The 25,184-nt window shown below is 49.3% G+C and overlaps 1 protein-coding gene and 1 long non-coding RNA gene across 2 annotated transcripts in view; one reads left to right on the top strand and one right to left on the bottom strand.

The window, feature by feature from the left end:
- The window catches only part of Luc7l3 (LUC7 like 3 pre-mRNA splicing factor), a 335,229-nt gene that overhangs the window by 176,728 nt on the left and 133,317 nt on the right, over nucleotides 1–25,184 (bottom strand). The gene's annotated exons all lie outside the window — the stretch shown is intronic.
- On the top strand, nucleotides 2,836–6,648 carry LOC143442699 (uncharacterized). Its single transcript, XR_013111098.1, has 2 exons — nucleotides 2,836–3,154; nucleotides 6,343–6,648. It is a non-coding gene; the product is annotated as an uncharacterized LOC143442699 (long non-coding RNA).

Raw genomic sequence — 25,184 nt, 5'->3', positions numbered from 1 at the left:
CTCATGAAAAGATGGCGGTCAGCCTTGGGTCCTGAAAACCAGCCACACTCTGTCCCTTTGCCTCAGAGACGGAAGAATTGGGTCAAAGGTGGCAGGAGGCTCCCCACTCATTAGCGTAATAGGACCTTGTGTCTCCACCCTCGGACAGATGGCCCCAGGTGTATGGGGCCTGGTATCCCTCCTCATGAAGACATCTGGGGAAAAGCCCAGCGTATCTCACCCAGACCACCTGATCTGCCCTTAATACACACCCAGAGCTGAGAGAATGCCGTGGGGTGGGGCTCAATTCCTATTTCTTTGACCTGAGAGAGCATACTCCACTGGTGATTTACATAACAAGGTTTCACGTGGCAACCAAATCAGCTCTCAGGATAGCAGAGCCCAGGCTGTGGCCTGCTGTGGGCATCTGTCCTTGGTTCAACCTCCCCATGGCCCTGGATCCACCGCCTACCGGCTTTTGAAAATTCTTCAGTAAAGACACCATCACCCCAGCATGGCATCAAGGGGCCCCATGAAAGGTGGGCCCGCCCTGTCTCTCATGGGGAATCCTATGATTTCCCTGCTCCTCTGAGGCTGACAGAGAGCCATGGGCGGGACTTTCCGAGGGCCCACTGTGTGCCAGGCCCCACCCAAGGCTCTTTCACACACATTAAAACATCGCTCCTTCACAAGTCCTGCTGAGGAAGGTAGTCTCGGTCATTGCCAGGGAAGCAAGAAAGCAAATGAGTCACAGCCAGGACTCTGTGGGGACAGAGGTAACCCAGGCCTAGCTCAGGAGCATGTTATCTTTGAGAAGGAGCACTACCCTCCCAGGTGCTCATCGTCTGGGAGGGTGGGATCAGCACCGACATCTCTAAGTCTCAAGGTCCCGTGGATGCTGTCCTCTGCTTAGCCGCCATGGCAGGCCTCTTTCTCTCCCTTTCGTCTCCTTCTAATGTTGGCATCCGCTGAGGCTGGGCAGGTAGGTATGTGGTGAAAGGACCTATCTACCAGAGAAATGCTGCCTGAAAACAGCCATCAGGGCTGATACTGGAGAGTGCAAACCCTCCCAGGATCCGACAGGCTGTTTACTCTCCAAGTGGCTATCATGTCAAGAGAAACCATTCCACGCCTAGTAAAGGAGCACCTACCTATAACCTCAGCTTTGGAGAGGAGAGGCCAAGGCAGGAGGGTCTCAAGGTGGTCCCCAAGCTGAGATATATGGGATTGAGAAAGAAAAAAGGGGAAGGGAGGTGGGTAGGAGAGATGGCTCAGCAAGTAAAAGTGCCTGATACAGAGCCTGATGATTTGAGTTGGATCTTCGGGATGAGTTTGAACCCTGTGCCCAACATGGCAGAGGGAGAGCACCAACTCCCAGAAAATGTCCTCTTGACTTTCACAAGCGCACTGTGGCCCACACATGCCCACCCCCACACAGATTAAAATGCAATTAAAAGAGAAGAAGGAAAAGAGGAGAGAAGAAGAAAGAGGCTGTCAAAAGGGAACAGACTCAGTCTGTCCATAGAGTGTGTGTCTAGCAAGCATGAGGCCCTGGGTTCAATCCTCAGCACCAGATAACTCGTGATTCACTCTGTGGAGGTGGAAGCAGGAGAAAACTTAGTTCAGAATCATCCTCAACTACAGAGAGTTCCAAGACAGCATGAGATCCTGTCTCAAAAACGGACTCCACAAAGTTGTTCTCTGAGTACCAAATATGTGTCATGATGTTCACGAGCCCACACAAACACACACATATATAAAACAAAGATAAAAACATACACACACACACACACACATATGTATTTCTCTCTGCCCTGGTTGTTCTGGAGCTCACTCTGTAGACCAGGCTGGCCTCGAACTCAGAGATCTGCCTGTCTCTGCCTCCCAAGCACTGGGACTAAAGGTGTGCGCCACCATGCCTGGCTAAATATAATTGTAAAAATAAAAACCTTTCACTGAGACATTGACACTTGCCACCAAGTCCCCCATATTGTCTTTTCTTGTCTACTGAAGGATATCCTGCCTATTAAAACATTGTGTAGGAGGGGATGAGGCCCTGGGACATAAAACAGAGGGAGAGGCCTCTCTTGCCTGGCACATGGCTGTAGCCCAGGCCCATCAAGAACATTGGATGTTTGAGAACCAGACCTTCTCTCCAATTCTGGGGGAAGCCTCTACCCTTGCCCTAACCTGCTCAACTTCTGGCTCAGCAAATGCTTGGCCAGGCCTGAATGACTCAGAAGTGAGCTCACAACCTTCTGCCTCAGTTGTACCACCTGTAAAATGGGCATAGCAGCTCTCGGTTATGAAACCCACACAATGAAAGGTCCTTTGGTGGTTGTGCTCTGTCATTAAATGGTCAGTCTCCCTAGCTCTTACTCATCTGGCTAGGAAGGCATATGAAAGGGAAGGATCTGAGGAAGGGATGAAAGAGAGAAATGCCAGGCCTGGGGGTTCACACCTGTCACCCCAGGACTCGGAGGGACTGAGGGTCCAGGATCACTAACAGTTCAGAGCCAACCTGGGCTACACAGTGAGCTCCAGGTCACCCTGAACTACTGAGTGAGACTGTTTCAAATAAAGAAGAGAAGAGAAGGGACAGGTGAGATGGATCAGCCGGTGTGTGTGTGTGTGTGTGTGTGTGTGTGTGTGTGTGTGTCAGCTTGCAGTACAAGCCTGGGTTGGAAACCCCAGAGCCCATGTTTAAAAACAAAAACAAACCTCTATTGTTGGGTTCAGTGAGGGACTCTGTCTCAAGGGAATGAAACAGAGAGCCACAGAGCAGGCATGAAACATCTTCCTTTAGCCTCCATACGTGTGAGGATGGGCACACGGATGCACACACAGATGCACAGACCACAAAAAAGTGCGGGGCGGGGCGGTGGGGGGAGGAGAGAGAGAGAAGAGAAAGAAACTTATCTGAACTCGAAGCTCAGTGTGAGCTGGTGCTAATGAACTCCTCAGTCCAAACTGGTGGTGAATTCCTTGTCACCAAGACAAGTTACCATTTAACCAACCTGTGGGAACTGGGGCCAAACTCTCCAAATGACAAAACAACAGGGCCTGTTTGCTGGGGTTAAATAGCCCAGTGGAGCCTGGTGTATGACTCTCCTCCCACAACCTCCCAGCTGCCTCCTGCCCTGCCCAGTCCTGCATGGCGACCTTGGCCTCCAAGGTAGTAGGGGGGTGGGGGAGAGTCGACTTGGAGGGGCAGAATTAAGGCTTAAGGGAAACAGACATTTAAATAGAGGTGAGCTGGGCTAGCTGTGTCTCCGTTAGTAAGTGATTGCTTGGTGTTCTTGAAGCCCTGGGTTCAATCCCCAGCGCCACTTAAGTCTGCGATGAAGCAATCCAATGGTACATTGCTTTTAGTCCTAGCACACACCCGAGGTGGAGGTGTGAGAATCAGAAATTCAAGGTCATCTGTGTCTACATAGGAAGTTTAGACAGTGTGGATTACAGATGAAGACTGAGGTGGAGAGAGAAGGAGCTGCCTCTACCTGGAGTTCGGAGCTGTGGGGCTGGGAAACAGGGATGAACTGATGGACCGGTACCAGGCAGGGAAGTTGTGGGGACAGTTGCTCTGTCAGGCCTCCCTTGCACCATAGTTGTGGTTAGTCCCACAGGGACCCCTCATCTCTGATTTCCTAGGGTCCAGCATTTACTGTTGGGCTTTGGCTCTTCTCTCCAGGAACCCTAAAAGGGTGAAGGAACTCAAGGTTTATCAAGTGTTTGTGTGGGATTATATTTTGCTATATTTAAGGGGAAAAAAAATCCATGCCTGCAGTAGGACCATATTATATTTGTCCTCCTTAAAGTTTAAAGTACGTCTACATGGTAAAGTATCTTACATTTAGAGGAAGCTGCAGGGGAATCCACCAGGAGCCAAATACCCATTGCTAAGCTTAAACAAATGGCAACGTTTGGCCGTGTTCCCTTAAGGTCTCTTTCAGTGAATTTTAAATATTAACCACGGAACTTAAGCCACCTCCTAGTCCTCACCTCTTCTCTTCAGAGGAGACTGCGACTGGGGAACTGGTTGCTGGGGTCTCACGCTTCAAATAGCTCTGTGCTCTACTGTTGCCGTGGGTCTGCATGTTCAGAATGTGATGGGTGAACACTCAGGCTGCAGAGCAGGTACCTCAGTGGGTAGAACGCTTGCTTAGCGTGTTGAAGCCCTGGCTTCAACCCCCCCAGCGCTTCATTTAACTGGACATGACGACACAGAGCTGTAGTCCCTGCACTGAGGATGGCAAAACCATCAGGAGAATCAGGAGTTCAAGGTTATAGTTGGCTACAGAGAGTTTGAGGTCAGCCTGGGTTATGTGAGACCATGTCAGGGGGAAGGCAGGCAGGCTGGCTGCCTGGCTAACTGGAGTTGAGATGTGTGTCCATACTATAGGTCTACCCTGAGAGTTTTCTATAGAACAGGAGCTGAGATGGCTACAAGACCCCTCTCTCAATGCCGCAGGCTCCCCGCTCTGGGATTTATGCCTTTTGGAATCTGGGACTCACTGCTTGAAAGTAGTGATCTAATGGAAACCCTCACCTGACAGACATTGAGACTAGCTCCCAGGGAGAGGAAGCAGCTTCCCCTAGACCACACAGCCAGCAGAATGGCTGGGCCTTCTGATGCCCTGTGGCTCCAACCATTCTTCCAGGCCAATAAAGAAAGAGACATGGTCACCCAAGCCCAAGGGATGACTTACTTGCTCCTGCTTCTGGCAAAGGCAAATAGGTCAGAGGAGGCAGAATAGCTTCCTCTATGAGGAGTGGCAGGCTACAATAAGAAGTTCTAGATTACTGCTGTCCTGTGTGGCTGCCCTGAGTCATGTGTGGATGTTGGGGTTGGGGAAGGAGTTAGTGTAAGCGGAGGTTTGCTGAGAGAATAGGGTTTGGCTCACAGTTGTTCATTTGTTGTGGTGCCTGGAATTGAACCCAAAGTTTCCCATGCATTAGGCAAATGCTCTACCACTAGCCTGTGGCCCTGGCCCAAGAATACTGCATACAGGTTTGGAAGACTTCATACAAAAAAATATATATATCTAAAGGTGTTCTTTATTTTTATATGGATTGTCTTGAGAAACAAAATTCTAGATATGTTAAGTAAAATACATCCCTAAAATTAATTTTACCTGGTTTTGTTTTTACTTAAAAAAAAAAAAAAAAACAGCTATTAACAAATTCCCCACTCTCCGAGTAGTTTTCATTAGATAAATAGAGTTGCCCTCCACCTTACATACAGTGGCCAGAAGACTTGGGGGGGTCGTGGGGGGGGGAGGTGATGTCCACTGCATCTCCATCTTCTGGCCCATGGCCTGTATAGACCTGGGGAATCTGGATCATGCTAGAACCCCTCTCAGACCAGGCCACTTTCTTTTTTAGGTGTCTGAGAGGGGTGTCTGTTGATCCACACTTCTTCATTCAAAGTTGAATGTTGAATCTGGGCTTCCTCCTGGGCCTGTACACCGCTTGGTCTTGTAGGTGATCCTCCACGGGTGCAGGGGTGTCCCCAGGGAAGGCGTACATGAGTGCTCCTGCAGGGACAGGTGGCTGCTGCAAGACCTGAGTCTCTGGGGACAGTGACTCTGCATTAATATCGTGGGAGATGCCCACCCTGGTGGACCAATTGTGTGCCTGCTTTCTGACAGGCACCATTGCCCAGGCTCTGCTGTTCCAGCCAATTCTTTTCTTCCCCGGAGCCGGCAAGACATGACACTTCCCTATTGAAAATGTTCTTCTGTCATCTCCCTGAACAGCTGGGAGTTGTCAGCTGTCCACTTCTCCCACTTCAGGCAGGTGGGGAGGGTGTGGGGAGCGTGGAGGGTGTGGGGGTGTGGGGGGGCACACATATGATCAGGAGAAAAAAATACCGTGCTGCTCAGTGCACGTGGCACGTAGGAACTGTTTCTCCCTCTAGGGAAAAATAGAATTCACATAGAAACAATTGGTGAGGGAGTCAGTCTATTGGGGGCAAAAATAAAAATAACACAACAGAGCCAGGCGGTGGCACACACTTTTAATTTCAACACTTGGGAGGCAGAGGCAGGCAAATCTCTGTGAGTTCAAGGCCAGCCTGGACTACAGAGTGAGTTCTAGGACAGCCAGGGCTACACAGTAAAACTCTGTCTTGAAAAAAAAGAAAAAAAAAAAAAAACAGAACAAAACAAACAAACAAATAAAAACCACTTAAACCACAACGGGTACCCTCCCTAGAGGGTGTTTATGAATGTGTGTATGTGCGCACCCGTGTGTCACAAAAATAATACAGACGTACATAGATACTCAAGTAATCCTAAAGTTGTTTGTTTTTTAAAGATTGACACCTGATCTATCTTTTGTCCTTGGCTTCAAACTGGTCAGCCGTCCTGGAACCCTCCCTGCAACCTGGCCAGTCTCAAGATAACTGAATTTCACAAAAACACCTCCCTGGCCATCTGCTTTCTAATTGCGGAAGATCAGACAACTTTGCTCTGGGGATCAACGGCAAGGAAGAGTGCGCATCAGTGTGGAGAGGCCACTTCTTCACCACATAGCACATCTGACAGAGTTCACCAGACGCATAGCTAATGAGATGCACGTCCCTGTGCGTGGTGGGAATCAGACAGGAACTTGGAGCTGTTTTCTATAAATGATGGCAATTATATTGTTGCCTTTAGTCAGCCGAAATTGAGAAGTTTTTCTCTTGTCGTTGTGTTACTTCCGTGGGGCTCTGATGAAGTTTCCTGTGGGTTTCTGTGTTGTTTCTCCATCATTGCCACCCCACCCTCCCCAACCATCCCCGCCCAGACCACAGGCCAACAACAAGCCCTCATTGTCTGCCTGCCCTGCATAACTATGCAGAAGTCTGTGTTCTGATGAGTGGCTACCCCTCATCAGAATCCCCAAGAATGGAGGGGCAACCCCAAATCAAACCAAACAAACAATGACTCCAATGGGTGGCGGCACATTCCTGTAATCCTAGTACCTGCGAGGTGGAGGAGGGACTGGTAGGAGTCAGAGGCCAGCCTCAGTTACATCTTACATCGGGTTCAAAGCCAGCCCAGGCCATGTATGGTCCAGGCTCAAACAAAGACAGGGAAGATAGTTCAGGATCCGAGTGCTGTCCCCAATGACAGATTAGGACGAAGCTGTGGCTGAGTGCCCTGCCTCTTGCCATGTCCCTGGCTGGCATATATTCTCTATACTCTGGGGACACCCTAGTGCCAGGCAGTTAAGGACAGCAAGGAGTTAGGCTGTAGGCTTGCCTAGAGGCCTAGAGGGATGTGGGCTGTAGAGGCTGGAGAGGAATTTTGCAGTAACAAGGACCAAAGGTCAAACACCGGTGGCTCACTCACACTCTGAGCGCTGGACCTCCAATCCTGTGGTTTATGAAAGGAGAAGGAGAAGCATTCAGATCCTTCTAAGAATCAAGCAAGCTGATGTCAGTGACAGTGTGATGCAGGGGGGTAAGCTCCTGTCCCCTTTCTAGAAGGGAGCAAGAATAGAGGCAGAGATGACAAGTTTGGTAGCCCATGCATCTGGGTCAAGGACCTGGTTCATGAGAAGAAAAGAGGCAAAGGGACCTAGCTTTGTAATGAGGCCTCTTGTTTCATTTGCCTTAGAGGCAGAGTCTCACTATCCAGTCCTGGCTCGGATGAGGTCTTCAGCTGGCTTCTAGATACACATCTGAAACTCCCAGCAATCCTTCTGCCTCAGCTCCCTGAAGGCTGGGGTTACAAGTCAGTTCCAGCTCCCAGTGAGTTGTTTGTTTTGAGGTAGGGTCTCACTGTGTCATCCTGGCTGTTCCTGGAACATGCCATGTAGATCAGGCTAGCCTTCAACTCACAGAGCTCCACCTGCCTCTGCCTTTGAAGTGCTGGGATCAAAGGTGTGTGCCACCACAACCGGTTTCAATCAGTCTTGATTAATGGACACTTGAGAGCAAAACCCCACAAATTCTTCTGATGACTTGCTGTAGGGAACCCAAATTTCCAGAGCAAGGAGAACCCCAGAGTTGTCCCAAATTTCCTCACAAAGTTCCATGTTGCCCTTCCATGTTTCTTTGGGTTAAAAAAAAAAGTGTCACACCCCTGTCTGGTCTACAGCCTCGGGGCTAGGGTGCCACTAGGAAGCCCCAAGTGAAAGGGAACAGAACACAGAAGAAAGACAAAATCCTGCCGCCTTAGCGCCTTGCTCTCGCCTGTCTTCTCTGCTGTCACTAGCAGGGGACAAAGAGAGGTTGTGTGTGAAGGTACTTTGTGTTCCTGTGGCAGGTGGCCAGCTGGGGACACTTGTCACCTGGCCATGCTGGGATTGCAAACTAGCAGGGCAGCCTCTGGATGAGGCAGAGCCCTGGAGGGGACTCATCCTTGGGCTCTGGGACACAGGGTCAGTTGGGCTGGAAGAGCCATCAGGGCCCCTAATGTGCTCCTCAGCTGCCTTTCAGGTACACAGAGGTCGCTCAGCTCTACTGGATTGAGCTCTAGCTCTGGCCTCCTCTAGACACAGGGGGCTAGCTGAAGCTTTCCTCTGTGCTTGCCCGCCTGCTTCCTCACCTCTGAAACGGGGCCAGTGTTCAGCTCGAAATGCTACAAAGCCGCTGAACATGGCGGCTGACTCTAGAGACAGCCCATCAACCCAGGACAGTATACACACAATAACAATTCTCACCAGACCTACCTGCTGAACATCTGAGACAGGCTAAGCATGGTGCAGGGTGCTTTTGGAGATCGGAGCCCTGCCTTCCTGAAGGAGGCACACAAGGGTAATTCTAACCCAGCCAAGGCTACGGGAAGGTCGGTGCAGAGGGGAGTGTTCAGAGAGGGCATACTTGGAGGAGGTGGCATTTGAGCTGGGTCTGGGCAGCATCAGGGACTGTGGGGGCAGGTGAGGTGAAGATGACTGTGGCCACACAGAGAAAGATGCAGAAGTGTGAAAGGGGGTGCAAGTTTAGCCCAAGGGGGCTCCATGTGGCCCCAATGCAGTGTCCAGGGGGCATAAGTGGAGAGGGAGAGTATTATTGTCCCCAAAACATGCCACTCGATTCTACCAATTGGATGACCTTGAGAAAGGTACTTTCTAGTCCTGAGTCTCGATTTTTTAATGTGTCATGAATGGCCTGGTGGAAGGTCCCTATCTTTTCCCCCTGGTCCTTAGGTAATCCTCTATTTATTCTCCAGTCTGCTTCCCACACACTTGATGTTTTCTATGAGACTGTGGTGGAGCCCCCTCTGGCTCGAGGGCAGTGGGATGGTTAAACAGGAGGGCTAACCTGGGGTCCAGGAGGCTGTGCAGCCCTAAGTGGAAGGGCTGAGGAGGAAGTAGATAGGTGGAGGTGACAAGAGTCGCTCTAAAGACTTGGAATCTCACCTGTGAGGGGCTTGTGGGTTTGTATTTGAGCCCTGGGTCAGACACAGAGCCTGGGCGACTGATGGTCAAGATGCAAGGCTGGGGACTCCACCCAGAGGGAAAAGATGCATTGGTTTGGAATGACTGCCCCAGGCCACCCAATGTGATATGGTGACGGTGACAGGACACAAGCCACAGATCTGGGAGTTTCTAGGCTGAAGAGAGACTAGACACCCAGCTCTGCCTTGTCCTACCTAAGACATTTGCTCTAATCCAATGAGACCCAGGGTTGCCAAGGAACAAACAGACAGAATGGTAGGGAAGTCACTATCCAGGGCCTCAGTGTACCGGTCTGTGGAATGGAAGGATGTCTTGAGGAGTGGACTAAGCGACTTTCACATTACACTTCTCACACCATTGGCAGCCCTGTCTGTTTCCCCGCTGGTTTCCTTGCCTGCTTCAGTCCCCAGCACTCAGATTGAGTTACCTCCTGCTCCTACAGTCATTAGCTCTGAATTCCCCGCCCCCATCCCCCCTGTTAACTCTGGCTGAGGAGCACAGAGGCTTGGAGATTGGATCATCTGGGTAGGCCATTTTCTACCCTAGCAGCAGAGGAGGGAGGCCTGATGGTGATTGATGTGTTAGCCAGAGGGCCTGCTATCCCCACTCAAGACAGGAGATCATTTTTATATTTCAGTTCAGCTTCCAAGGCTCCGCCCCACGAGGGATCTTAAAGCCCACCCATTTGTAAATTCCCACTCCCTACCCCAGACCAGCAGCAAGGAGGAGGAGCCCGGAGCTGCCTTCATCTGTGTAAGAGCCTAACAGAAATTGAATATTTATTTATGTTAAGGCTCTGCAGGTTTAACTAAATGTCAAGTTCTTTGCTGGGATTTTAACCGGGTAAACAGAGGTGGTAACTATCCATCGATTCAGCAGTTCATTCAGGATTCTGTTTCCTGGGCTATGAGACTCTGACAGCTGAAGGAAGCCCTGACTGGACGGCTTTCCTACCAAACCAGCCTCGCCAATGTTGATTACCGGATGGCGTTATCTGATGGCCCTGAAATTTTCAGACGTGGAGTCAGCTGGCGGTGGCGGTGTGTATGAGCGTGTGTGCCTGTGTGTGTGTGTGCCTGTGTGTGTGTGTGCCTGTGTGTGTGTGCCTGTGTGTGTGTGTGTGTGCCTGTGTGTGTGTACCTGTGTGTGTGTGTGCCTGTGTGTGTGTGTGTGTGCCTGTGTGTGTGTGTGTGCCTGTGTGTGTGTGTGTGCCTGTGTGTGTGTGTGCCTGTGTGTGTGTGTGCCTGTGTGTGTGCGTGTGTGTGTGTGTGCCTGTGTGTGTGTGTGCCTGTGTGTGTGTGTGCCTGTGTGTGTGTGTGTGCCTGTGTGTGTGTGTGTGCCTGTGTGTGTGTGTGTGTGCGTGCCTGTGTGTGTGTGTGTGTGCCTGTGTGTGTGCCTGTGTGTGTGTGTGTGTGTGTGCCTGTGTGTGTGTGTGTGCCTGTGTGTGTGCCTGTGTGTGTGCCTGTGTGTGTGTGTGTGTGCCTGTGTGTGTGTGCCTGTGTGCCTGTGTGTGTGTGTGTGTGTGTGCCTGTGTGTGTGCCTGTGTGCCTGTGTGTGTGTGTGTGTGTGTGCCTGTGTGTGTGTGTGTGTGCCTGTGTGTGTGTGTGTGTGTGTGCGCCTGTGTGTGTGTGTGTGTGTGCCTGTGTGTGTGTGTGCCTGTGTGTGTGCCTGTGTGTGTGTGTGTGCCTGTGTGTGTGTGTGTGCCTGTGTGTGTGTGTGTGCCTGTGTGTGTGTGTGTGTGCCTGTGTGTGTGTGTGTGCCTGTGTGTGTGTGCCTGTGTGTGTGTGTGTGTGCCTGTGTGTGTGTGCCTGTGTGCCTGTGTGTGTGTGTGTGTGTGCCTGTGTGTGTGCCTGTGTGTGTGCCTGTGTGTGTGTGTGTGTGCCTGTGTGTGTGTGTGTGTGTGTGCGCCTGTGTGTGTGTGTGTGTGTGCCTGTGTGTGTGTGTGCCTGTGTGTGTGCCTGTGTGTGTGTGTGTGCCTGTGTGTGTGTGTGTGCCTGTGTGTGTGTGTGTGCCTGTGTGTGTGTGTGTGTGCCTGTGTGTGTGTGTGTGCCTGTGTGTGTGTGTGTGCCTGTGTGTGTGTGTGTGTGCCTGTGTGTGTGTGCCTGTGTGCCTGTGTGTGTGTGTGTGTGCCTGTGTGTGTGCCTGTGTGTGTGCCTGTGTGTGTGTGTGTGTGTGCCTGTGTGTGTGCCTGTGTGCCTGTGTGTGTGTGTGTGTGTGTGCCTGTGTGTGTGCCTGTGTGTGTGTGTGTGTGTGTGCCTGTGTGTGTGCCTGTGTTTGTGCCTGTGTGTGCCTGTGTGCCTGTGTTCGTGTGTGCCTGTGTGTGTGTGTGTGTGTGTGTGTGTGTGTGTGTGTGTGTGTGTGTGTGTGTAGAGGAAGAGGAGATATAGTGAGCTGGGATAACACAAAAGTCAGAATGTGACAAGACCTGATGGCAAAGTCCTGTAGTCCCAACTGCTCAGGAAGCTGAGGCAGGAGAATTTCGGGATCAAAGCCTGACTGGGCAACTTAGTGAGATCCTGTCTCAAAACGAAAAAATAAAATAAAAAGAGAGCCAAAGAGATGTGTGTTGGGTGACTCCATTAAGCCCAGCATTTGGGGGCAGGATGATCAGAAGTTCAAGGTTACCCTATCGTATACAACCAGTTGGGGGTTAGCCTAGGCTACATTAAGACCCTGTCTCCAAAGCAAGCAAGCAAGCAAGCAAGCAAGAAAAGCACAACAAAACAGTAGCAAACCAAGAGGGCTGAGATACAGATCTTTGGTAGAGCGCTTGCCTAACAAGTTCAAGGCCATTGGTTAAGTGTCTAGTACAGGGAAGGAGTGGGGTAGTAAAATTGATCTTTCTTTTTTTTTTTTTTTTTTTTAAAATAAAAGAGATCCCATGCAAGTGACAAAGTTAGGCAGGGGTAACCCCAGCAAAAATGGGCCAGACCCTCAGAGGTTCTGAGCCCCAGCTCTGGGCAGCTGGTGGTCCTTCCAGAGTGGGGAAGAGGAGGAATTAATTAATTTTGTATGTTGGAACTGGGACCAACATCCGCCTAGGAGATAAGACAGGGGATCCCTGGGAACACACAACCTGTGAATGGAGAGATTGAGCAAGGCAGGAAAACAGGTGCAGGTGACAGGGAAGGGGGTGGGGGGGCTGCTGACACAGAGTGATAACCAAACCAGACAGGAGAGAGGGGGCTCCTGGGAACCCGGAGGACCCGGAGGGTGGCCAGACACCTGCTGAGCCACACCCGACAGGGCCCAGTGGTCTCTGCTGGTCTCTCTGCCACTCAGATGAGTCCTGGCAGGCGGAAACAGAGAGGTCTGAAGGGAGAAGCTTGGCTTTAGCTGGCTCTGGCGCATACCTGGGGTCAGGGCTGCCTCTTGCCAAGCCTTCAGCCTTTCTTCACTTTCCCCACTCACTCCCTGTCCACATGGGCTTTTCCTGTTTCTTCAGAACCAGCCCTGTTAACAATCCTGCCCAACAGCTGGGAGCCTGACAGTGTAGAGGAAAGAGCACTGGGCTGAGGGTTCAAAGTCCAGGGCCCGGCGCTGGCCTGATGCTGCCTTCCTGGCCCCTTCTGGAGGCTGCAAAGCGAGCCCCACTCAGAGTAAAGGTCTCCGAGACTATCCAGGCTAGAGCCTCATTTCTGTCTGTCATAAGCTGATTTACCAGCTCCTGCCTGAGGATGGGATGGCTCAGGGCTGCCTCTCTCGGCCACCTTCCTCTGCTGTCCCAGCTGGATCATGGGCACCTTTCCCCAGGCCCTCTAGTCTTGTTAGGCAGTGAGCTGCCACCTGTGTGAGGGGTGGCTGGGCCTGCTGCCCAGAGCCGAGGAGAACCTGCCCCTGGGGAAATGGCCCAGACCTTCTTGTTCAGCCAGAAATTCCAGCCTTTGAAGGATCCGGGTGGAGAGGGGCCTTTTCTAGGCCGCCCTTCTAGAGTTCTTTTTTCAGCCTGGCATTATCGCCCAGCCTTAAAGAAGACTTCCCTGGTCTTTTATTGGATTTTCTGGAAAGGTGTTGACCTGAGCCACACTGATTTAGGGAGGTTCTGTCCCCCTCACCCAAGATTTTGGGAAGAAAAGATCTCTGGTTGGTTGGGCACTTGCTATGTAGTCCCAGGTGGCCTTGAACTTGTGGCAGTCCTTCTGATGTGTCTATAAAGATGAAGAGATAAAGAGAGTAGGTTCTGTGGGTGTGTGGAGAGGTATGGGGGAAGGGGACGTCTCAGCGGGCCTATGCAAAGGCATCTCCTTCCCCTGAGGGACCAGTCACACACCGGTATAGTATAGAATAGAGTTTATTCAGGGCATGGGGAGGGGAGCCAGGAGGGTAGTAGAGGCAGAGGAGGGGTGGGGAAGAGAAGTAGAGGCCGGCCATGATCACGTGGAGAGAGGGGGAAGGGAAGGGGAGAGGGGAGGGGACAGAGAGAAGCTAGAGGCAAGAGATCAAGAGATCAAGAAAGAGAGGAGGGGGCAGCCCCTTTTATAGTGGGCCAGGCCTACCTGGCTGTTGCCAGGTAACTGTGGAGGTGGAGTTTAGACACCTCCTGTCTCAGCTTCCCAAGGGCTGGAATTACAGGTATGTGCTACCATCACCTGTTTAGAAATACTTTTTAAAAATCAGCTTTATTGAGGTCTATCTACGCATCTGTATCCATTTGAGGCACACTGGCCAGTGATAGATACATGTGTTTGTGTACGTGCCATGCGAGTCAAGTTGTAGAGCATTTTCAACACCTTACAAGCTTCCCTTATGGCTGCTCCTCATTCACTAGGCCCCCACTGCATCCAGGCAACCAGGTTCACTACAGATTGGCTCAGCATGTGTCTTGTTCATCACAGTGTACCTGCGAGCCATCACAACAGTGCATACATCAGGAGTTCTTTAATGGTAGGCTACTACTTCACTTTATGGGTCTACCTTGTTTGTTTATCCATCCATTCACCTGGGTTTAGACAGTCAGGCTATTTCTGGCTTGAAGTGTTATGAATAAAATGCCTATGAACTTTTGCATTTGAGCATTTGTGTGTGGCTGTGTTATGGTTGTAACAAAAGTAAGGTAGCTAAGTCCTATGGTATGTTTGTGGTCTCTCTCTGTCTCTCTGTCTTTCTCTGTCTCTCTGTCTGTCTCTGTTTCTCTCTCTCTTTTCCAGGATCAAACCCAGCCCTCACACAGACTGAGCAAGTGGTCAGCCCTTGGTGGGTCTAAGCAGATAGAGTGTTGCCTGGAACTGTTGTTATTTCTCCTTGGTACTCTATTTTTTTTCTTTAGATTTATGACAGCACTTATAATAATAGCAGATCTATTAAATTTTTCCATACGGTATATTTTGATAATATTTTTTCCCTTTTCTTCAACTCCTTTCAAATCCTCCCCACTGTTCTGTTTCTCTCTTTCAAAAAAAAAGGAAGAAAAAGAAAAAAAGAAAGCAACAAAAAGACTCCACAAAAATGAAAATCAAACCACACAAGCCAAAGACCAATAGGAGAAGAAGAAGAAGAAGAAGAAGAAGAAGAAGAAGAAGAAGAAGAAGAAGAAGAAGAAGAAGAAGAAGAAGAAGAAGAACCAAAAAGTCCACAGAAGTACCACTGAATTCGTTATGTGTTGGTTAACGACTGTTGGGCAAGGGACTTGCCCTAGAGTGTGTTTGATATACTCAGTGACACTCCATCAGGAAAAAAAAAAAAAAAAGACTTTCCCTTTGGTAGCAGGTATCAATGGCAGGTAGCTTCTTGGTTAGGGGTGAGATCCTGTGTCCACCTCCCTCGCTCAGTGCCGGGACCTGTCTTGAGCCTGTGCAGGTCTCATGTGTGCTGCCGTGGCCTCTGTGGATCCATGTATACACCAGTTCTGTCATGTCTGGAAGACAGTTTCTTTGGAGTTATCCATCACAGCTCAGCCCTTGGTTTTTTGAGACAAGGTCTTGCTGTGTAGCTCCAGCTGGCCTGTAACTATCCAGCCTCCTGCTTCAGCCTCCTGACTGCTGGGATATATGTTTCATTTCCTAAAAAACTACACAACTGTTTCCCAAAGTGATTGTACCACCTACAAGTGGGAAGGGATTATGACTGTAACATTCCTGCCCAAATCCTGACCTTTTCTCTGCCTGAGCCCAAGCAGGGAGTTTTGGTAAGGTGGTGTGGTAGTTCCAGTCGGGGTGGGGTGGGGGAGCTTTCCTTCCCCAGAAACAGTCTCTCTGCCTCCTCAGAGTCCCTGAATGAGGTTATGGTGGCCTAGCTCAGCAGAAGAAAGCGTACACATCTATTTATACCTGAGTTTAAGCAGATACAGTGTCAGCTGGAACTGTCATTATTTCCCCTCTGCTCCCTCCTGCCACCCAGAGAGTGTTCTTAAACAGAGCTGCTGCTGAGACAGCAGCACCACCCTGCTCCTGCCTGCTGCCACCCCCACCCCCACGGAAAAAAAAAAAAAAAAAACACAGGATACTCAATGCCTGTATTCCAAGTGTTCCTTCCCAACGGCTCAGGCCGAGAACTGGGGTTGACCACATGCAGCCGGAGAACTTTGTGTTAGGTTTGTCGGTGTCCCATCTCTAGCTCTCTGTGAGACCCATCAGTCCACCTCACTGTCAATCACCAAGGAGCTCCGCTTCCCTAACCCAAGATGGCGTCGCTGCTCATAGAGAAGGGCTGAGGCCTTGGCGAGTGTTCAGACACCTTGCTAATGTCTCAAAGGTGGGAAAGCACAGGGGGCAGGAAGAGGCTGCTGCTGAGACAACAGCTAAGGCCCCTTTAATTCCAGCTCTGAGGACAGTTAAGGAAATGGGACAGCTAGTTCTGCACACCTGCTGAGCTTGTGTTAGTCCCTCAGCATACACACACATGCGCACACATGTGCACACACAGACATACACGTCACACACATATACACACCTCAAACATACGCAGTATACATCACAAACATGCCCCATACACACACACACCACATAGACCATAAAACACACACACACACACACACACACAATATACCACCCTAATACATACTCATTTATCATACATACACCATGTATAAACATCACACACATACATACCACACATACATCACACACATACATACCATACACACAACACACACATACATACCATACACACAACACACACATACATACCATACACACAACACACACATACATTACCATACACACAGCACACACATACATACCAATACACAGGTACACACACACACACACACACACACACACACGCACGCACGCATGCCATCTTCACCTATCACACAACTCCCACCTTAAAGTTTGAGGGCCAGGCTAACAGATGGCTTCAGTAAGAACAATCCAATGTTCTAAGACTTGGGGTGTTCTCACTTTCTCTCTCTCTCTGTCTCCCTGTCTCCCTGCCTTCCCACCCCCCTCAGGTTTTAAGAGAGTTAATTGTTTTCCACCTGGGAAGACAATTGCATCCAGGTAGCATGCCCAGATGCTCTAGGGCTCTGTCTTCTGGAAGGCACTCGCTGGGCAGCAGGAAACCAAGGCATGAATTCTAACATGGGAAAACATATGCAGGAGGGACCAACCTCAAAATGCAGCAAAAGCACTTGCAGCCAGACCTCTAGGCCCACATGCTTCATTGCTACGCTTTATGTGAGACAAGATCTAACTATGTAGCCCAGGCTAACTTCTAGCTTATTTTGATCCTTCTGTTCTAGCTTGTAAGGGCTGGGATTGCAGAGGACAATCATGTTTCAAACAGATGATGTTATCCAAGGTTTGACTGGGACAGTGAGCCTGGGATGCTGTCCCCCTGTGAAGTGTCGAAATGTTTACCGCTATTTGTTATATTCAAAGATTAGTGCCAGGCATCGTGCACACACCTTTAATCCTAGCACTCAGGAGGCAGAAGCAGGTGAATCTGTGAGTTCCAGGCCAGCCAGGGCTATACAGTGAGTCTATGTCTGGAAACAAACAAACAAACAAAAACCAAACAAACCCCTTTATTATTAACTATCTCATTAGCTAACCCTTCCCTCAAATTGGCTTAATGTAAACCTAAGTAGTTCACAGTAGCTTCAGCCGTACATGGGTATTTTCATTAGAGTTTGTAAATTAGCTAGGTGTGGGAGTAACGCTTGCAAGTCCAGTACTGGGATAGAAGCAGGGGGATCAGGAATTCTAACTCACCCTTGAATATATAGAATTTGAGGCAGCCTGGGCTACATGAAACCCTGTTTATAAAAATGAATAAATAAATAAATAGCAAGTATGTAAGTTAAAATTAGACAAAATTGTCCATTAACTCTTTGTTGTCATCTTCTACATTTCAAATGCTCAGTTCCAACACGTGATACATATACCCCACAAGATGCAGCCGCCCTGAGGTATTCCTGCCACAGTAGACGTTCCACTGGAAATGGCAGGTCTAAACACCCCCATGTATGCAGTTCCAGCTTCATCATTTAGAACATTCTGTACATCGTCTATACATGGGCTTGATCTTGGCTGGGCCTCAAAGAACAAAATACCGCAGAGATACGATCTCTGCCCCCAGAGATCTGCAAACCCAGGACAGCACATTGGCAGGCAAGACTGAAAAGAGAGTAGAGGGCAAAGATTACATTGTGTGGTGAGGGGCCCGTGAGGGCAAGAGAGAGAAGTAGAGGGGACCCAGGGACAATGAAAGGAGGGTGCAGACCCCCATGGAGTGCTGAGACATGGGGCTGCTGCTCAAAAAGTCACAGAGAATCACTAAGGACTTATTTAACTGGACCCTGGGGGTAGATAAAAGTTTTTCATGCAAAAGCCAAAGGGGGGGGGAGAGAGAGAGAGAGAGAGAGAGAGAGAGAGAGAGAGAGAGAAACAGAGACAGAGACAGAGACAGAGACAGAGACAGAGACAGAGACAGAGAGACCTGCCCACATAGTGGCCATGAGACACAAGGGACTGGCTGTGTTTGGGAACATTCTAGGGTCAGGAACATGGCACATGAGACAAGTCAGATTTTAGGAGGCTTTATTTATTTGTTTATTATTATTATTATTATTATTATTATTATTATTATTTAGACAGGGTCTTATGCAATGGAGGCTTTCTCAAACTCCCTATGTGGTGGAGGATAGCCTTAAACTCCTAATACTCCTGCCCGAACATCTGAGTACTGGAATTACAGGCACACACCACTATGCTCTGCAGGGGGGTGGGGGGGATTGTGCGGTGCTAAGGGGCATCTTATTGACCCTGTAGAGACCTGAAAGTTTTATAAACAGGGGCATTTGCACCTAGGGAAGCCACTTTTGTTAAAGAGGCACTGCAGTCATTTGTCCCAGGGTTTGACATGCAACAAGTCTCAATAAGATAGGCAACCCTGGGGGGGGGGGGGGAGGAGCAGCTGGGAGGATCACATAAGAATCCAGAAAAAAAAAAAAAAAGTCATTCTGAACACACTCCTGGACAGTGAGGGTAGAGACAGCAAACAAAGGGAAGAGGGGCTTATGGTCTAGCCTGGGCTAGTTGGGTCGAGCCGAGCATGTGTTGTTATACCTGAGACTTGTAGACTTCATTTCACAACCCCCAATTGTTCTCAATACAAAAGCTCCCTGTAATGCTTCCACTGGTGGTTCTTTAGATCAAGGCTACCAACACCAAGTTCCTCCAAACTGTGAAGTGCCCTTCCTGAGACATCAGCTTCCCCTTGAGTCAACGAGGCCACAAACCTCCTGGTACAGAATCGTGTCTTCAGGGAAGGTTCTGGGACCTGTGGCTCACTACTCACAGACAGCTTAGTCGTAGGTCTCTGAACCTGCCTCCTGTGTCTATTATAATCTTTAATTCACCCTACGGGAAGAACAGCCCACTACAAATTAAAGTTAATGAAATGAAAAGATGGCCACCACCGAGTGACGCAAATACCACTAAACGCAAAGATCTCTGGCGAGATGAGCCTGCGGCTGATCACAGCTCCAGCTGTCTCTGTCATCTTTAAGAAGCTTGCCCCACCCCTTGTGGCACCTGTCTTTCCTTCAGTGGCTCAGCAGCCTATTGTCCTTACCAGTCACAATTCAAGTTCCTCGGGTTCAGAAAGCATGCCATAGCCAGCCAACCCCGCCCCCAGCCTCCTCCTGGCCACCTCTGCCCTTTGGTGGGGCCAACTCTGTACCATTGTGCCCTTAACAGAGCAGCTAGAACCCAGCCACCAGGAACAGGGCCTCCCTCCCACCAGGAGCAGGGCCTCCCTCCCACCAGGAACAGGGCCTCCCTCCCACCAGGAACAGGGCCTCCCTCCCACCAGGAGCAGGGCCTCCCTCCCATGCCCCTTTCCTCCTGAATTCTCCTCTGAGCCCCTCCCTTTTTACTCAGGGTCTCTCTTCTCTTGTGATATCTCCTCCTCCCCACAACCTCGCCCTTTGACTGTCTTTGTACATATGACACCAATATTCTGAGAAGGGCCCAGTTGGGCACTTGGACACTGGGGTGAGACTCCCATCATGATTGGAAGCTTCCAGAGACTTTGGGTTTTGTTTACCCTGGTCATTCTTTTTCTTTCTCCTTCCTTTTTTCTTTCTTTCTTTCTTTCTTTCTTTCTTTCTTTCTTTCCTTCCTTCCTTCCTTCCTTTTCTCTCTTCTTTCTTTCTTTCTTTATTTCTTTCTTTCTTTCTTTCTTTCTGTCTTTCTTCCTCTCTTTCTTCCTCTCTTCTAAAGACAGGACACTAGATTGAGATAGCAGGACAGGCCCGCCTTTACAGGTCCTGCTGTCTGTCTGCCCTTGGCTCCCCTGCCCTACCCCCATCTCCAACAACGTGCCATCATAGAACGATTAAAGTTGGACTTGGTTCCTGGCAATCCACCCACAGAATTGACCTGGTGTGAGTCCCTGGCAGGCAGAAAGGCATCCGCTGGTGTGAGGGAAGGTGCTTACTCTTACTGTAGTCTACCTTTGACCTTTAGCTGTTCCTCAGAACCCTCACATCTCTACAGGGCAGTTCCAGAAGATGGAGAGCTCCCTTGAGGGCTGAGGTAATCGCATCACTGTGTTCTGACTGCTCTGTACTCAGCAGTGAACTCCAGGCTTGCCCTCCCATTGGACCAAGGGTTCCCATTTAGTTCTGGTAGTATCCAGCTCTCTGACTTCCAAAATGGGCACCAAGATGGTTCATCCACTGGGGTGCTACTGTCCTGCCAACACCGAGTGTCCTCACAAGGCTCTTGGCCTGCTCCCCAGGGAAGCCAGGCTGGAAGCCCAGTGAAAGAATGGAAGAAACCAGCCACCCCCCACCAGGGCTGGCCAAGCCAACAAGGGCAGATGTCACAATGTTATCATCAAGCCTCTGGGGACTCTGGTTCCATAGGGGGTCTACCCACCCAGTGTTTACAGGACTGCCTCACCCACTAGACTGCCAGTCCTGTGTGGGCAGGCCTGCTGAGACACTGCTGTGCTGTGCCCTCTGTACCGAGAGCACACTGGCTCCCCAAAGCGTGTATATTAAATAAAGAAACAGAGAAGGAACAATCCCTTTTTATTTATTGCCCTGGTTTCCGTCATCTTCTATTACATAGGCCCAAGTAGGAGACTTTAGGGTTCACAGGTCTAGAGAAATCTTTTTGTTTTGTTTTTGTGGTGCTGGGGCATGCTAAGGCAAGTAATCTAACAGCAGGCTAGACCTTCCAAGAGCACATGGCCCTTTTGGGAACTACACTGAGTTGCCACAGCTGTCGTTGAACTCTCTCTGTGGCCCAGGCAGACCTTTGCCACAAAATCCTCCTGCCTTGGCACTCAGAGCATCAGAGATCACAGCTTGTCTCACTAGTCCTAAGTCTAATTAATTCTCTCTCTCTTTTAAAAATTATTTATTTGGCTTATATGTGTTGGGGTGGGGGTGGGGGTTAGAGGTCAGAGGACAACTTGCAGGAGTCAGAACTTCGGGTTCTAGAAACTGAACTCAGGTTGTCAGGCTTAGGGACAAGCACCTATCTCCTTGGTCCTGAATCTACTTCTCAAAATACTTCTTCAATATTGATTTAAGGGACTATGTGCCTCTCTCTGGGTTAATTCTGCCTTTCAGTTGACTTTGTGACATTGGGTGATTATTTTTGGCTGTGTTTAGGTTTTGGTTCTTTGTTTTTGTTTTGTTTTGTTGACAGGGTCTTGCTATGTAGATCTTGTTGGTTCACATTTTGTACACAGAGTGGCCTTGAACTCACAACTCCCTTCTCCCAGCCTCTGCAGTGCTAAGATTACAACCAGCCTGTGCTATCTTGCCTGGTCAAATCTTCAGGTTTTAATTCTCTTCTCTGCTACCTGACCATCGTCCTTGTTGCTCACAGGAGTCATGCACTTTTCTAATCAATCTAATCTCCTATGTAAACATCTCCGATTACCCTCCATTTCTCACAGATGATCTGCGATTTTTTTTTTTTTTTCAGCTTTTCTGGGAACTGTCCCAGTCCACTGTGCAGCCTAGTTCTGGATGTTTTCACCTTGTGGACCCTGTGAGCCACTCAGAATTGCTCTCTGTGCCTCTGTAATCATTTATTTCCTTCCATACCGTGCATACCCTTGCTTTCCCTGGTGAAAGCCACTCCCAACCATCGACCAAACTCCGATCTGTCCTTTAGGATTCAACTAACCATCACCTCCTCTAAGACTCCAGCAAAAGGCATAAGCTCGGCGTTAAACATCCCTTTCCTAGGCTTCTGTCTTATAATTGATTTTCTGTCATTATGGCAAAATACCCAAGACTGGGTCATTTATGGATAAAAGAGATTAATTTGTGATCATAGTTTTGGAGTCTTGGAAGTCCAAGATTAGGCCACTGGATGTAAGAGCTCCTTTCTGCTTCAAATATGGCAGAAAGTAGAATGGCATGTGGGTGTGAATTAAAGAGAAAAAGCCACACTAAACCCCTTTGGAAGTAAATTTATTCCCATGAGATGAACATCAACACCTTAATAAACAATCTACAACCCGAAGACTTCTCACTTAGGCCCATACCAACACTGCCATATTGAGGAAACAAGATTTCAACCCAGGAAGTACACAGACACCTCAGGCAGCACCTTGTCACCCTGAATGCATCCCTGGCACCTGGAGGATTCATCTTAGAGACTCGCCAGTCTTCACTCCATCCACATCACGAGCATGTGAGCTTCATAGGGACAATGTCTTTGTCATATGCACAGTCATACATTCACCTGGCCAAGAGCTTCGTTTGTGCTGGTGAGAGAGGTGGCACACTATACTGTAGGCTGTGTTGCTTTGGACAAGAGACAACCCTCTCTGGCTCTGTTGCTCACCTCCAACTCTGAGGCAACAGTCACTCCACTGATGCTGATGGAGATGAAATCAATTCTTCTAAAATAGGAGAAGCTGTGCTCTCTCAGCTCAAGCCCTCAGCAGATGTCACCAGCTATCGTGAGAGTGATCAGTAGGCCTATGTAAGTGTTTTCTGAGTGGAGAGCAAGTGGGAGCCTGCAGAGGTGAACACAGTGATTCCCAGTCATAAGAGACATTCAGTATTTGAATCCCTGGTTTGGGATCTTCAAGACAGGTCCTTGAACCTATCCCCTGGACCCACCAGACACTGTCTTGTTTGTGGGTGATGACAAGCAACTGAATTCTCAGGTTGAACAGAAAGTGTTTGGCTGAGAAAAGATGACTTCGGGAGAGGGGAAGCAGGGGTTAGCCTGGGGTAACATGCTCGCAGGAAGAAGGGCAGCAATTCATCCCTATGAGAAGCTGGGGAACCTGAGATTATTCAGCTGCTAAATTACAGAGAACCCAACAATGAAGGAGCCAATCTGAGGGCATCCCTTAAGTACAAACAACTTTCTGTAACCAAAAGGCTAATTTCATGACACTGGAATACCGGGGCCAGGGAGAGGCTCAGCTGAAGGTATTTGCCTGAGTTTCACCCCAGAACCCATGTAAAGAACTGGATGCAGCAGCACACACATCTGTAACATGACACCCCAGGTCTGGCACACAGTACACTGGCACAGATAAGAGAGACCCGGCCTAGGAGAGAAAAATTGTTCTCTGCCTACACGTGTGCCATGATGGTGTGGCCCTCTTCTTCCTCCTCTCTGACACACCACACCACACACACACAGACACACACAGACACACACACACACACACACACAGAGACAGACAGAGAGACAGAGAGACAGAGACAGACAGACAGACAGACAGACAGACAGCGACAGAAGCGACAGAGATTTAAAATACAAAATACACTTGAGCCAGGCATGGCAATGCTGGTCTTTAATTCCAGCACTCAGGAGACAGAGGTAGGTGAATCTCTCTGAGTTCGAGGCTAGTCTGGTATGCAGAGTGAGTTCCAAGGAGCCTTGGCCATACAGAGAGATCCCATCTTGAAAACAACAACAACAACAACATTATAATTAAAAGATAAAGAAACTGGAATGCCAGTCTCCTCTGTAGAGCTCATGACTTTGACCTTCACTCCAGCTCTGGACATGTTATTTACAATATTTGAGATCCAGATGCAATTCCCCAATCCTGTTGATCTACAAGATGGCAGTAACTCTGGCCTCACGTGGCTGTTGTCAGGTTGGAATGAGGTGACATCATTTGTCCTGGGAAGCACCGTGATGACTGGCAAGGACAAACAGTGTCTGAGTTGTCTGAAACCTGTGTTGTGCTTACAGCTAATAATAAAAACGCCCACCTCATTGGCAAAGGCAGCAGGCAGTTCTGAGTCTCTCATCAGTTCTGAGCTCAAATGAGTAAGGTGGGGTCTGGAGAGCCGGCTCCATGGTTAAGAGCGTGTACCACTCTGACGGAGGATCTGAGTTCAGTTCCCAGCACCTATGTCTGGCCGCTCACAATCACCAGGGACTCCAGCTCTGCAGACTCTAGTTCCCCTTCTGTCCTCCAGGGGCACCTGAGCTCACATGGACATACTCCTCCACAGACGCATAATTTCAAATAAGAAAAAATAAATCTCTTTTAAAAAATAAATATCGTGAGCCAAACATTGTGTTAATGGCTGGGGAAACAATTCAAACTTGAAAAATTCAAAGCTGTGGTGACATATACCCAGCACCCAGGAAGCAGAGGCAGGTGGATCATTGTGAGTTCCAGGCCAGCCTGATCTAAATATTTAGTCCCTGGCTAGTAAAGGCTACATAGTTAAACCTTGTCTCAAAAAAGAACAAACAAAGAAACAAAGCCCTCCAGACCAGAGTTAATTAAAAACACAACCATTGTCTTGAAGTAGTAATAGTCTAGGGAAACAGTAACAGATTTTTTTTTTTTCTGTGTAGCCCTGGCTGCCCTGGACCTCGCTCTGTAGACCAAGCTGGCCTCAAACTCCAAGATCTGCCTGTCTCTTCTTCCCGAGTGCTGAGATTAAAGGCCTGTGCCACCATGCCTTGGCCCACAATAACAGATTTTAGATTTATTTTATTATCGTGTATGTGTATAATGTGTGTGTGCCTGAGCATGTGTGCCCTGTACTCTTGCCGTGGTGCATGTGAGGACATAGGAGGACGACTCTCAGGATCTGGTTGTCTCCTTTCTGTGTAGAACACAGGTCAACAGGTTTAGGAGGCAAGCAGCTGTACTTGCTTCCCCTTCTCTCTTGTCTTTCTTTAAGATTGGGTCCAGTTCTACAGGTGGCCTGCCATGCCCCCAAAGAGGAGAGATGCTTCAAGGAGATGAGACGGGGTGAAGCTGTGCCCAGAGACGCTCCTGGGAGCGGTGCTTAAAGGAAGGCTTGAAGGCAGACAAAGGAAGGCGAGGAGAACGCATTCCAGGTCAACAGGGGACTGTGTGCAAAGATTCTGGGGTACCCGCCGTAGTCTCATTCTAGAAAAAGCAAATTGTCT

The sequence above is a fragment of the Arvicanthis niloticus genome, chromosome 6 (assembly GCF_011762505.2).
Source record: "Arvicanthis niloticus isolate mArvNil1 chromosome 6, mArvNil1.pat.X, whole genome shotgun sequence".
NCBI lineage: Eukaryota > Metazoa > Chordata > Mammalia > Rodentia > Muridae > Arvicanthis > Arvicanthis niloticus.
The sequence above is the reverse complement of the archived record's forward strand: the minus strand, read 5'-3'. Positions and strand labels throughout refer to the sequence as shown.